Source organism: Arvicanthis niloticus, chromosome 1 (genome assembly GCF_011762505.2).
Source record: "Arvicanthis niloticus isolate mArvNil1 chromosome 1, mArvNil1.pat.X, whole genome shotgun sequence".
Classification (NCBI taxonomy): Eukaryota; Metazoa; Chordata; class Mammalia; order Rodentia; family Muridae; genus Arvicanthis; species Arvicanthis niloticus.
This window is the reverse complement of record NC_047658.1, coordinates 159,247,750-159,260,615: the sequence shown is the minus strand read 5'-3', so window position 1 is coordinate 159,260,615 and position 12,866 is coordinate 159,247,750. Positions and strand designations below refer to the sequence as shown.

General features: G+C 39.3%; 1 protein-coding gene across 9 annotated transcripts in view; it reads right to left on the bottom strand.

Annotated features, from left to right (window-relative positions):
• Add3 (adducin 3) overlaps nucleotides 1-12,866 on the bottom strand; it is a 107,364-nt gene that overhangs the window by 50,675 nt on the left and 43,823 nt on the right. The window contains exon 1 of one of the 9 annotated variants that reach the window (XM_076924204.1): nucleotides 4,414-4,559. The exons of the other annotated variants lie outside the window; for them this stretch is intronic. The gene's annotated coding sequence lies outside the window, so the exon portion shown is untranslated. Of the gene's footprint in view, nucleotides 1-4,413; nucleotides 4,560-12,866 lie in introns of those variants that run through there. 9 annotated transcript variants of the gene reach the window in all.

Here is a 12,866-nt window from a genome sequence, read left to right as displayed (position 1 = left end):
AACTGTAACTTATTAGTTCAAGTACTCCAACATGGTTTAATCCATCTAGAATTTGATTAATAAGAAACAGCCCCTAGCAGATCCATGGACAGACGAGTGCTGACAGTAACTGACACTGCTCTAACAGCCTTCTTTTAAAACACTCAAAATGAACTGTTTTTATTTTATTTCCACAAATTCAAATTTTAACAAGTTTTTTTGCTAATGTCCACAAGTCAGTTGACAATAGAAAACAACAGAGAAACAGGAATCAGGCATGATGCCACACACCTATGATCCCAGCATCTGTGACACTTAAACAGGAGGATTATGAGTTTCTGGCAGGCCTGGTCTCTGCAGTGAGGCCCGGTCTCAAAACAAGAATGAAGAAAGAGGAATAGTCAGGAGATTGCAGTGAGGTCATCTCAGTCACCAGGGCACTCACATGTAGGACAGTAATACACCTGTACTTATACACTGGTCAGTAAAAATAGCAGTAGTTACTTATCATTACTTGGATAAACAGCAGACTCAGAATTTAAAATTATACTTATTTAAGGTATACCAGGCCTTCAGCCAAGAAGCCAGTGTAACAAGCACACAAATACAGAGACTCTCCAACTTCCAGGCCTTAGCAATGTCTTACCATCCTGCTGTGACTACAGATGCAGTTCTTGTTGCTGTTTGCTTCTGGAATAGCTACTGTCCAACTCAAGTATGGGATCAAAAGTGAAACAGACACCACTGCTTACCTTATGTGTGATGCAGCAGAACTCCCAGACCGTGTTACCTTTTAACTCCAGTGGCAGGATGACCTTGTACAGGTCACTTCCCAGCCTGCTTCCTCAGCACTAAAGTAGAAAACTGTCTGTGTCAAGTAGTGCCGATTTCAGCATTCAAGAGAACAAGGGAGAATGAGAGAGCTAAGACATAAAAGGATTTTCAACACAATGCCTGACGCTAACTCTTAAAGTTACAAGTCCCATTTGCTCATTTTCGAGTGCACTCACTACTGTGCAAGTGAAGAGGTCAGAGGGTAACTTGTACAAGGTGCTTTCTCTTATATTATGTGGGTCCTGGAAATTGAACTCAGGCCATCAGGCTTTGCTAAGCCACATTACTGGCCCTCGGAGCCATTTTTTTTTAAAAGCCCTAGGATTATCTCCTAAAGGATGGACTCATTAAAATTATCAAGACCTACTTAAAAGCAAATATCATTTCACATTTTTTTTTCTCTCAATGTTTGACCAAAAGCTGTGGTCAAACAAAATTACTCTGAAATGGGTTTTACATTACTGAAAAAGAACCATCCGAAAAGGATGCTTCTGTGACATACAGAATAATATCCTATTGCTCCCTCTTACAGTCTTACACTTTTAGATAGCTTAGGCCATATTCGGATAAAGTACAGACCATATGCTATATATAAAAGATGTTAAATTTCAATAACAGAAATCATATAATTTGGGTCCTTTAAGTTAAACCAACATTACAACAAAAGACTACATACAGGATTAAAACTAATCTATCCAGTCTCTCAATTTACAAATGATAAAAAAAAAAAGGATAAAAAGAAGTGACCTGGTATCTCTAATCCCATAATCTCACATTCAAGTTACCAGGCTTCAAATCCAACATTCTTTCACTATTGTACTGAAAACTCTTCCCCCATGGAGCAGTTCTTATCCTCCCATGTGTGGCTGGGGACGAGGCCTACTCTTGGCTGTCTAATCAGATGAAGAAGGTGGATGAGGGATCTGCTTTCACGAAGCACTGTCATTCTTCACTACAGCTCATAGAATCTGTCTCAAAATGGAGGCAGTGAAGCAAAAGCACACCCAACAGAGGGAATCCATGGGAAGCAATCTAGAATAGTCCAGATAGCATCAAAACTAGACTGATCAGTCAAGAGCCCATCTGAGCTAAGGAAGTACAACACAGCATTCACTAGACAGCCTCTCACCAAGGAGGAGCTAAATACATAATATGTATGTATATATAGCCCATTTTACATGCAATTTAAAAAGTCATCTAAGTATTTGATGACTTTTTAAATTGCAGACATATTCATATACACATATTCATTGGAAATTTCTGAAGAAATAGAAAAGAAATTACTCTTTGGGGAGTAAGGTTCAGGGGACTAGGGTAATAAAGAGATTGTCAAATATGCTTTTATATTCCTTCATCTTTTTACAAGTTTGATCAATATAAACAAATCCAACGTGTACAGCAATGACAAGAGAACAGCAGCAGCAGCAGCAGCAGCAGCAGCAGCAGCAGCAGCACCACCACCACCCCCCCCACCACCACCACCACCACCCCCACCATCAGCCACAAGGTGCACTGGAGCAGAGGGGAACTGTAAAGCCCTGGGCAGCAACTTCTTGGTTGAGGAAGATGAAGGGCTGTCCCAGCCCATGCGTAGTCATACTTGCCCATCACAGCTACTTCTCTAGAGAAGACCTTCCAGCCTTCCCACGTCATGGTGTGTGCCAGTTTTCCTGAACAAGTATGGCATGAATGAGGAGAAATGTGTCCAGCATTCCCACAGCAAACAGGAAAGGTCTGAAGGTCTGGGGATAGGTATCTACATGCCTGGTAAAAATAGTCACTAATCTTCTTTTATATTATGTAATTTTAAGAAAAATAAGAGTATTAGTAGACATTAACTATTGATTTTTTAAATAAAAGTTTCAAATAAAAACAAATTTTAAAATGGTCTAATTTCACAATTAACAACAAACTGGCTGTCAAGCTTTGCTTTGGCACAACTGTGAAAGCTTAAGTCTAATTCTCTTTTCCTACAGGTAAAGCAGAATGGTTCAGTAGACTAAAGTCAATATTTTTCAAAATGAAACAGAAAACAGTAGATTGTTTTCTGTATTACATGAGAAATTTATTACCAAGATAAGGTGATGCATGTGTGGGTTGGGTCTCGATGCAAAATATATTGGAGGAAAGTTTAAAAGCTACTTAGTCAAGTCTATACAGATAACAACTGCAGGCTGAGTGCAGAAGGTATTCAAGGAAGGTAAACAGCCAGGCCAGACAATCTGGCCACATTTCCACTTGGAATCCATTTTCTGGATGAGCCAATACATAGCATCTCAGATACTAGAACACAAATGTCTTAAATTCCTGACAGCTACATCTAATGCAGGGCTTTAGGTTTCTTGCTGTTTATAAGAATGAACCTGAATTGTGAGCTAAATAATCTTTGCTCAGTTCTAATACAGTCTCTATTGATGTTTCTGGATAAGTATATTTTGTTACAAAGAGATTTAGAGCCCTCTAACCTGGAAAGTATCTAGGAGGGCTAACTGGGATTCCTAATTTCATATGTGAAGAACATAATGTCCAAAGTAAGCCTGTCTCTTGATTGCCTTCTTCAATGACAGCAGACTTACTTTATTCTTCCCTCCTGGCCAAGTTAGAAGACAGCTAACTTATAAACAAGTGATAGAGGAAGCTGAAGTAAGGTGCTGACAGGAAGTTTAAGAACAAAAAAGATGACAAAATGTCACCCCAAAAGCCCTACAGAAATCTGTCAGTTTCAACATTTGAGTAGAATTTCGACTGGGGGTGGGGGCAGGCTGTTAAACTTGCTTGCACTGAATGGGTGTGTCTACCCCTGAAAGAGTACATAATGAACAAATAACACAGAGAACAAATCACAAATCTTGGCCTCTCTCAACATGCCTACTTTGGTCAGTACATAATTGAACACTTTATAGGCATTTAAAACCCAGCTACAAACAAAACCCAGACTTCTGAGAAGAGAGGTTGAAAAAAAATTGCTCAACACGGACCGCACTGAACAATAATTCTTCTACAGTTCAACTTACCATTCACGTCACAAACTTTAGAGAGAACACAGAGGCACGGAACCGACAGAACTGCCTAGGCATGGAACAGAACTCTGGGCTGCAGCCTGCCCCAGCTCTTCCAACAAATACCCAACAGCAATAGGACAAAGCATCATTATGACAGAAATAAAGGCCCTTTAGAGGCTGCCTTTTTTTAATTCAATGAACCCACTCTTACACACAAAGTTCATGCCACGATGTCTCGAAATGCAGTACTGCCCAATTATGCTGTAAAAGTGAGTAATAAATTTTGTACAAAACCCTTCTTTTAACACTTTAACGTTAGAAAATTTGCACACTTGGTAGACTATAGTATTTTCCTTCCTTTAAATAGTCAATGATAACCACAAAGAAGAGTAAGACCAAGTAGATAAATAGCATAAGAAAAGAAAAACCAGACAAATGACCTAAAATAAAATAACCAGTTGAGTGAGAGCCACAGCTTACTTCCAAAGACAAGTACTGCATGCTGCCAGTGCCAGGCACGGGACTAGCCAACCTTCTCAGCGTCGTTCCCACCTAAGCTAGGAGCTATTGGTAATAGAATACACAAGCCACTACTTACAAAACCCCAGAAGCCTCGGCACATTTCTTAAACTTGTTTTCGTGTGGCAATTCTGATGCAATGCTGCCCTAAAAATGATCTTTGTTTTAAGCAGCAAGATATCCACACAGTGTGGTTAGTGCAAGGGTGGAGCCCACTCTGGGGGAAACAACACACCCAGACAGATTTCAGTCAGAGCAAACTGCACATTAATATTGCCACAGCATTTTCCAGGGCCCCAGAATCAAAATTCATTGGCTAATTCTTCTCAAAGAGACACAGGAAAAGTCCATGTTTGTAGATAGCTTTCCTGCCATGACACAAACTCCAGGCTCATTTCTTTTTGAGAAGAGACAGACTCATTAGGCAGCCCATGCTACTCAGCGCATACACGGGCATGTGGAAGTGGACTACTGTTAAGGAAGTCTAGCCATGCCAGCTTCTAAGTTTAGCAACAGCAGTTTTTACATATCTCAAGGTGTCGGAAACATCCCTTGCTCTAGAATATTACTTTAGGGGACTTAAACATAATACAAACTATCCATGTTTTCCTTCTTACCAATCCTCTACTTTTAGCAACACCAAAACAATAAAAACATTACATTTCCAATTAGCAAACAAAACAAGGATGCCGGTGAGTAGATGGCTCCTTGGGTAGGGTCACTTGCTGCTAAAAGTCTGATGACCTTAGTTTAATTCCCAAGACATACATGGTGAAGAGAGGTTACTGACTTCTACAAATTATCATCAGACCTCCATACATGAGCCCATGTTTGCAAACACACAGACACACACACAGACACACACACGCACATGTACTATATATAAAGGAAAAAGGATGTGATTTATGGACTTCCTTTGGTATGTCATTAAATGTGTACATAAAAGAAAAAATAATTTTGTTGATGATCATTAAAATAAATCATACTTCAAAAATTTTCACAATGATCTACTAGCAAATTTCATAAGAATTTTAGTTTAAAATTTTATTGTATGACTTTTTTCCAAATAAGGTATTTTATAGAATACAAAGACAAGTACTATATAAAAATCTTTTAAAATAATTTTCAGTAATAAATTTATTATTAAATAATAATTATTTAATTAGTTTTGAACAAATACCACTTCTGCACATATACACTCAGAGGTGCAAGCTAATTTTTCATTCTATAATCATACAATTAAATAGGTTTCACTGATTAAAATATCCAAGCATATTTTTTTAATGTTGTCATAAATATTTTATATATAATGTAAAACAAACAACAGAAAAGGTTTTGCGAGAAACCCAGGAAAATGTTTAATGATAAGTGTCTTATTACCCTCCACAACTGTTATAACCTCATATTGAAAGAACAAATCACTATGGAATACTGGACATCTTACTATTCTGAGAGGTGGCCTGAAACACCCTCTTTAAGGACCTTATGAAGGGGATATTCACTAATCTAGCCTTTCTAGGATTATGAGGTCACCCCTGAAATGAAAAAGTAACCATTCCAAACCTCCTTTCACAGTGCAGTACCCTGGTTAGTTGCTTCCCACCATTTGTGTAATTATGAATCACCTGCTACCAACCTCTGTCCCTCATCACATCACCCAGTACTGCACAGCCCAAAGGTGCCAGCTTTTATTACGTATTAGAAGAATCTTCACTTAATACCTTTTGGCTTCATGCTGCTGGAAATGTCTGTTTTCAAGTCAAAATTCACTTTCACAGCTGCACAGGAAACAGCAGGAGAAGAAAACCACGGCCAATATATATCAGCAATTAATTCCATCCACAGCTGCCCAGCTGTTTGTGCGTGGAAAATCAGTCTGTTTCCTTTTGGGGCTTTCAACTACTGAAAACTGACACTGCACATCCAGAGACATGAGCTGCTTGTGACATGTCAGGAATGTGCCTAAGATCACACAGTCCGGAGACAAAATGAAATCCAGATTCGGTTTTCTTAGGACTTGTCATTATTATTTCATAGTTTTAAAAACTCAAAAATACCCCAATCACAGAGAGAAGAAATACATTTTAAAACTTCTCATTTCTGAGTGTTACCCTTCCAACAGAGAGGAAAATCTGCCAATGACATCAGATTTAAAACAAGAATGGACACACTGATTTATTGGCATAGACAAGGTGTGACATTCTTAGGAACCCACATGGCCCATAGTTAAATAAGGCTAATACTTATTTGAACACACACACACAGACACACACACACACACAGACACACGCACACCCCAAACCTTCAATGTAAAAGCTCTCAGGTACTTATACCACAATTACGCAGTAAAGCAAGTTTTTCTAGTTAGTTCAGACATTATTTGACATACACAAATGTCTGTCATTTCAAAGATTAACATATTTACAGATCCAATCTTCTAGGGTAATGGTCAAGGAGTGAAACTTTCTTTCCTTCCACTCATCAGCTTTGTAGATTTTAGGTGAAAGCATCTTGAATGCCAGAGGGCTTAACAGCCACAGTGTGGGATCAAATAACTCAAAAGGGAGCCCACCCTCAGGGTTGGAGAGATGGCTCAGTGTGTAAGAGGACTGACTGGTCTTTCCAGAGGACCTGAGTTCAATTCCCAGGATTCACATGGCAACTCACAACTGTCTGTAACTCCAAGATCTGATGCTATCACATAGCCATACGAGCAGGCAAATCATCAACATACATAAAACAAAAATTAAAAAGAAAAGGAGCCCGCTCTCTCTGCCTTTCAACTCCCATCTTATCTTAAATGTTTGTCATGTAAATCTTGTAAAATACCATTGTTATACGATATTTTATGTATAAAATAAATTAATTTTCAGTAGATAAAATGGCTATGAGTAGTTATTATGAAAGTTAAAAGAAAAAGATAGTATTTAAAACCTAAAATATATTTTAGTTTTACTGTTGCCTTTGCTTTTTGTTTTTTAATGAAATGAGGAACTGGCTATCTCTCAATGACTGGATTCTCACTCCTCAGGACAGTCACCTTTCCGTTCTGTTCACCTCAAGGACAGCTACACAAGAGTTCAGGTGCTCCCAATCCTTGGCTATTCTCCAACATAATTCGAATGAAGGGCCGTTCATTCTGCCCCTTCACTCCCACCAGGCTCTGGTAACACAATTCAATCCAGCATAATAAAGAAATTGCCTCAACTCAAGTCCTGAAGCCTGGAGCTTCATTTGTTAAATGAATGCACTTTAAATTTGTGGTAGACTGAAAATAGGCCTACATTACCAAAAATGGGCCTTTTTCCTTCCCAGTAAATGTCATCTAGTTGACAACATACAGGGGAGAAAGAGAATTATCTCTGCTCATGTGACATTACCTCTAGAAGTATGGCATAACCATTAGCGACTAAACCTTTGTCTGGCAAGATCTAGCTCTGTGGGACACTCAGTCTAGCTTAAAATACCCAAGGGGAAGGAACTTCCCCACCTACAAGATGGCTAAGGAAACCTGGTTCTGTGGACGCTGTTTATTAGACTAAACTAACCACAGCCTACGGGCTGAGCTAACATTAACAAGACTCCTCATGAAGGCCTTTGATAGGAAATTTAAAAATGAGTTTCCAGTAATTAACTTATTATAAGTTTTCATTTTATTTCTATTATGTTGTTTTTATGTATACGTGTTTGTATGTGTGTATGTACATATGTGTGCAGGTGCCTATGGAGGACAGGTCTCTAACTCTCCTAAACTGGAGTTAGATGGTTGCTGTACCCAGGCTGGAACAGCCCAATTTGGTTGCTGGGAACCAAACTCAGGTCTTCTGGAAGAGCAGGACATGCTCTTAACTGCTGAGCCATCTCTCTAGTCCCTGGTATTTAAATTACACCTTTGCTGTTTCATTGTAAAAACTAAGGTGGAACACTCAGTGAGAAGGCAAAGTGCCAGAAGATGAGAAGTAAGAAGATAGCAGGGTGTAGTGACAGGCCTGGCACAGAAATGAGCACACAGATGTCATCAGGGAAGTGCCACTGAAACAAGGGAGACTGTCGTATACTTTACATACAACCCTACAGAGGAGATTGAAACCAGAGAGGTTAAGCAAGTAAGGTTGTGCAAGCAGTGGAATTGAGATAAAAAATAAGGATATCGGTAGGTGAGAAGTGTCTGCGGGTGGAGGGCCTGCTGTCCAGCCTTATGACTTGGGTTTGATTTCTAGGACCCCAGGGCAGAAGAAAAGACTCAATTTCTACAAGTTACCCTCTGATCTTTGAAACCACCCCCACCACACACATATAAAAGCTGTAATTAAAAAAAAAAAAAAACAACACAACCCTTTAAGTGTCTTCTTAATCATAGGCCATTTTTACAATAGTCTTATTTTATATTTAGACTCTTGATTTAAAAAAAGCTCAATTTGGGGGACAAGCAAATTGTGCAAGAGATTTAGCTGAGGGAGTAAAATTTAAAAGGTAACCAAAGCTGATAGCGGTGTGTTCCAGGTAGGGGTCAGCTTCAGAGAGCAGTCTGCTGTCCAACGGCTCCAGTGAGACTTCTGAACATGAGAGGGCCAGGAGAAGCTTTTATTTTTCTCATGGTTTCTGTTTCTCTAGAGGGGTGATACATAACAAGGCAACCCTTGGTAACTTAGAAGATAAATTACCTCCTCCTGTCTGCCAATCCCTCTGCTCTGTCCTCTAATTTCTCATCTGAGGAAGACAAAGGTTTTACTTACTCGTCCCGTGAAGACTCGTTGCAAGGAAAGCAGCCGCTCTACAGTTTAAGTCCTCAAGCTTCCCAGGCCTCTGCTCCCCTCCAGCACGGCACTCCTTACATCCACTCACGCCTGTCCACTCACTGGTACATCTGATGCTGAGCAACTTAAAGGAAGGCAGGGCCACTCAGCACAAATACTATGGATGCTAATGATACCCTTTGCCTCTGTAACGCTTTGGTAGACTACTAATTGTTAAATGAGAGAACCCAGGATTCAAACGTAGGCTGGACATAATGGCGATGAACACCTTTAATCTGGCACTCAGGAGGCAGAGGCAGGTGGATTCTGTGAGTTAGAGCCTGGTCTATGTAGCACGTTTCAGGTCAGCCAGAGCTATATAGTGAAATCCTGTCTCAAAACAAAACAAACACAAACTACTCAGAGGCTTTAAAATGTAGCAATTCTAAAAGAGGAAGTTAAGGACAAATGAAAGATGATCAATGTTGAAAATAGGCCTTCATTTTCCTAGACCATAACAAACCAAGCCTACCAAGGTAGACAACTGATATTTTGCAAATTATTAATTGTAGAGATTAGCCATAATCCCCATTTAACAAAAGTTAAACTAGTAAGATTGTACTATATTGCCAAGGTTGTGCAACAACAAAGCAGGCTTCGGTTCTTTGAAACCAATATGCATCACTGATGATGACAAAGACTACAGAGGAAAGGTGACAGGTAGGCGGGGCTGGAGGGGGCTCAGCAATTAAGCTTCTCTTCCAGCAGCAGCCTCAAGTTCAGTTCCCAATACCCATGCCACATGTACCTATAACCCTAGCTCCAGAGAATCCAAGGCCCTCTTTTGACCTCTGTGTATGCGCGCGCACATACACACACACACACACACACACACACACACACACACACACATTTTACAAAGACAAAAAGTAAAAGAGCAAATAAATTATGTACTATTAAAAATACCCCAAGATTATGGGTCTAGTGGTTTATTTATTGGGAGGCTGAGTTAGAAGTATTTTTAAGTTCCTGGTCTGCACTACAGAGTGAGTTCAAGGCCAGCCTAGGCAACTTAATGGACCCAGTCTCAAACTTTAGAAAGTGTAAAACGTGTTAGGAGTGCAGCTTCGTATTAAGAGACTTGCGTGGCATGTACAAAGTCCTACATTAATCCCTACTGCACAAAATAAGTGAATTTATGAATAAAGTAAACCATACAAATACAGAACCTAGGATGTGAGAGAGTACTTGCCCAGGCTTTCCCAGGTTCTGAGTGGGATTCCCAGCACCATAAAACAACAAAACAAACAACAACACTCTTAATTTTTTGAGGCTGGGTCTCACCCTGTAGTCCTGGCGGATGTCCAAGTCTCTATGGAACCCAGGCTAGCAATGAATTCTTTATCCTTCTGCTTAAGTCTCCCCAGTGTGAGATAACAGACAAAAACGTAAAAATAAATGCACACAGCCATAAATCTCTCAACCTTCTGTGAGGCCCACTGCTCAAGTTCAAAGACTGACAACACAATAAGGACGTACCATCCTTTAGATGCTGCACTTAGCTGCTCTTCCCGTGAGGACCAGAAAGAGGTTTAGACACTTTTCTCTCATCTCCACCCTCATTCTGCAGCATAATTCTGTTTTCAGCTAAAAGTATCCTGAGGTGTTTTCCCTTCTATAGCTAGTAGATTTGTCAGCTACTTGGAAAACTGGCAGCATGATAGGAAAACAAAACAAAACTATTTTATAAATACAGCTCTGTGTGAATTTTCCCCCAGGTATGACTAAAGCATCAACTTGCTCTATGATAAATCTACAGTGTACTTACCAAGTGGTCACTCTGACTTTAGATGTTTAAAACTTATGTTTAAAGTCCAACTTGGTCAATTAATTCACCAATAAAATATTTTTTCTACATTCTGCTTGGATTCATTTATTTTACTAACAACAATTTATTGCACACCTACTATGCTCCAGTCTCATGGCAGAGACTGCAAAAAAAAAAAAAAAAACCAAAAGAGTGCTTCTGACCCAAAAATGTCATCAACTCAGTGCATACGAGGAGATGACTTCTTACACAGTAGTAATAGTGTAGTATTGTGGTACCGATCATGTACTAGAGATTCAGAGAAAAGACCCAAAGGGAAAAATTCCAGGAAGCCTTTGTTGGAACTTGATTTAAAAAGCATATCTGCTATAAGAGAGGGAGGGAGATAGGCAGACAATACACTTCTTAAGGTTGTACTTTACATACAGCATTACTTTACACTGAAATATGAGCTACTGCAATTGATGTTAAAGAAATCGTCACTGGTTTACAGTGTACAGTGGTTTGTATAATTTCACTTACAAGGAGCCTACACTCTATTAGGCAACTTACAAAATTCTGTGTCATACGCTTATACTGTTACTTTAACCTTTGACCTGCATGCTAAGAAAAGAAATCCAAGAGCCATTCACATGCTTTTTGGGAACAATCCATGGTTTTACCCTGGGCTAAACAATGACATACAAATAATTCAGCCAATGAATTACTTATTATTAGTTAATTAATAAGTGAAGCTGCTCAAACTGTAGTCTGCACATTGTTACTTCAGAAAGAGGCACAGGAAGGCTGCACGGTGATCCCAAGGTCAGGAGACTAAGGCACACTCAATGTAGGAAAGCAGATACAGTCAACAGGCTGAAGACCTTACAGGTATCAAGCATAAAAGGCTACATTTTATAGGAAGGGGTGAGAAGAAGGGAAAAGATGCTGAAGACAGTTGTTTAACCAAACCCTAAGCAATTAACTTTTGTGGATTGGGAAAAAGAACATCTGGAGTGGGCTGGGAATGTAGTTGAGTGACAGGCACAGCCCTAGGAAAGCCTTCAGTTTGACACTGAGCTCTGGAAATAAAAGGGGTGAGGGCTAAAAGGATGAAAAGGACTCTTTTATAAAAGTGAAAGGAATTATGTCAAATTACTGATGATTAAATATTTTGATCAAGTTACTTTTGATATGAAAATTTAATATTTATGTTCACACAAAGTATATACATGCTCCCCATTTAAAGAGCATGATCACTTGCAGCACACCATCATGAGACAAAATGATTTAAGATAGCTAAGTAATGTCTCTTCAAAAGAGAAATTAAGGTAGAGTTATTGATATTATGTAAATTCTTTAGAGTCTTTGCTAGGTTCTTTTAAATACAACCTCTCCTGCATTTAATCACATTATCCTGGGGGAGAGGAGAGCCAACTCTTGGGGAACAAATAGTTTACATAAGCAAAAGCCATTCATAAATGATTTACATTTATGAGTTCGTACCTGTAATATGTAAGTTCTAGCAAGGTGAAAAACTATCTTGTCTTTTGAAATGTTCACACAGAAAAGTTTAATCCTGGAGCAGAAATTTCTCAATGATACATGTATCTTTAAGACATCGTGTAAGTTAACTTCCTCAGAATATACAGAAGAAGGAAAAGCAGGCCACAAAAACAACTGCTTCTGGGGCGGTCCACAAACTGGGTGGTGTAAGGAAAGCACGAGGGCTGTGAGCACCAGGGTGGTGGCAGGAGATAAGAAGATCAAGTGTGGTGGGTCACACCCACAGGGAGCTGTGCGGCTGACTTCAAGGGGTGGGGCATTGAGCAAGTCAACAGTTTTGGTTTTGTTTAGCTGAAAGGTTGTACAATCCTACAGGTAGAAGAGGGAAAGAGAAGGGGAATTTTTAACATAGGACAAGTTTATGTATAAACGGCTCTCTTTTTAAAAATATGTTAAAAATGAATGACTAAATCACAGAACTAT